Source organism: Lycium ferocissimum, chromosome 11 (assembly GCF_029784015.1).
Source record: "Lycium ferocissimum isolate CSIRO_LF1 chromosome 11, AGI_CSIRO_Lferr_CH_V1, whole genome shotgun sequence".
In the NCBI taxonomy this organism is placed as follows: domain Eukaryota; kingdom Viridiplantae; phylum Streptophyta; class Magnoliopsida; order Solanales; family Solanaceae; genus Lycium; species Lycium ferocissimum.
In genome coordinates this window covers 19,281,878-19,284,288 of record NC_081352.1, presented here as the reverse complement: position 1 = coordinate 19,284,288, position 2,411 = coordinate 19,281,878, and positions in this window count along the sequence as shown.

Below are 2,411 nucleotides of genomic sequence, written 5' to 3'. Positions count from 1 at the left end.
CCCCAATTTGGTGATGATATTGATGTAATTGATCATGTGAATAGTCATGTACCTAGTGGGAAGTTTGGTAATGTTGCAAATGTAGTGTCCTTTGGAGATTACAAGGTATTTAGTGACCCACTATGGGGTGATGATGGGCTTGGTCTTGATGACAAGCATGGGGTGGTAGAAGTTGTTGACACCATTCCCGATGACGAAAAGTCCTTCTTGAGGGTTTGTGACCCACTTGATGGACCAACGTCGAATTTTAGAATGGCTTCCAAAAGTGAAGAGTGCTCTTTAAAGAAGGGGAGTGGCTTACATGAATAAGAGCACACTTCTTGGAAGGACTATGCTAGATCTTCTAACCTAAGGGATGAGGAGATGCTACTTCCAGCTTGGCATAGGTTAGATAACCCTTTCTCTTGTGATGGAAACTTTCTTTTGAAGGGAAATAACGTGATAGTTGGGGAAGGATGTTTTGAAAAAGAAGGTGAAACTTGTTTGCAAATTGTCACGTCTTCCATGAGTGTTCCAAATAGTAGTGGCTTGCTTGAACTTGTGCTTGAACCCCATAATGAGTCTATACTTGAGGCCACTTTAGTTGAAGAAGTTGTTTTGTGTGACACCTTTTTTTATTACCTATTTGCCTATGATGAAACTCATGTTTGTGTTAAGGGTGCATCCTTAATTGAGAGAGGTAATTGCGGGGTGAATAGTTATTTCCTTAGCCATGCTTTGTGGATAATTTTTCCCTTCGACCCCGGTGCTAATTGTGGTGCATTGGTCATGGAACGACCTTTGGAGAGTTTTTATTTGCGAAATGAGGATCCGATGTGTGATATATTTTCTAGAATCAATATGGCATTGCATGCTTATTGTCTTAGGTCCTTCGGTTTCCATATCTTACCCTCGTTTCGTAATCTTTGGAGGGGTCAACTTCTTGGTGCCCCATATGTGGAGTCTTTCTTCACATTGATGATTGATAAGTGGTTATACCACAAATTTGTTCATCCTTGACATGAATTTGTGATGTTGTGTGCTAACCCTTAATCCCCGAGGAGTATGTTTTCTTATGTCTTTCTTTGGGTTTTGCTAGGTTCGGATTCGAGGACGAATCCTTTTGAAGAAGGGGAGGATGATAGGACCCTACCTGACACACTCCACTCAAAGAGTCACATGCAAGGTCAAGACATGAAACTCCAAAACATGCAAGCCATATGGATGACAAACGGGGCATTGGCCATGGAGATGCATATAAGCCGCACAAGATGGCTTACGACATATGGAAGGTAGCTTGGACAAGGCTTGGGCAAGAAAGAAAGTCAACACTCAAAATCAAGATGTGCAAAGGGGTAGAAATGCAAAAGTGGCCAAACATGCAAAGAAGGGACATACATGCAAATGGTCGCAATTGTAAGCTTTGAGGATTGGATGATGGCTATTTATGTAAGGGAGAGACATTTCAGATTCCAAGCCAACATCCAACTAGCCAAACAAGGCCTTTGCCTCATTAAGGGCAAATATGTAATAGCTAGCTTTCTTCTATTTTCTATAAAAGTATAAATATTAGACTTAGCCTTCATTTAGACTTAAATTTTACTGATGAATATTTGAGAGATACTCATATTTTGGGTGATAGATTGTTAGGTAGATTATAGGACTATTTTAGTCAATATGATGGTGGAATCCATTGTTGGTTGGTGAATCTGTTATTTCCAATGAATTCATGAAGATTGTTCATTTGTGGATTTCAAGTGAACTTCTTGCCTTGATTCATATTGCTTTGGTTCTTGTGGATTCGAGTTCATAGTAGAAGGATTTAGGTTTAATATACCTAGGTTTGTCTATAGAATTCTACCATTTGGGTCAAGTATTTATCTCTATTTCTCATCCCTTTTCTTCGTATCCTTTAATTTTCCGCGTTTGAATTGATTTGGCTTCATCCCCAAATCGATTGGTATAAAAAACAGAGTTCTCTTGACAATAAAAAGGCAAAGAGAGGAAAAAATACGCACAACCTTCAACAGTTTCCCTATATTTTATTAATTCCTTGGAGGCTACAAAGTTAAGTGCCAGCCATATAGGCTTTCAGATCACAGACTCCCTGCAATCTCAGTTTCCCCTCGATCACCATTATCAAGAAGCTTCTCCGTGTCATAGAGAAGTACCTAACGGGATTAAGCAATACATCAGCAAAATCATGTACGTAGTTGTAGCCCACAGTTTTCACACTTCTGTATGCGAATAAACTACTGTACTTATTTCAGCTTGTGCTTTAACACATAGATAAATTACTTATTATAAAAAAAACTCACGAGTTCTAGTTGGAAACTCGAAGTTGGGCCCTTCCATGTACAATTGATGTATATTGATCTTATTATAATAACTGGAAAATTGGACAAGCTTTTGTGAAGGTTCAATACTCATAT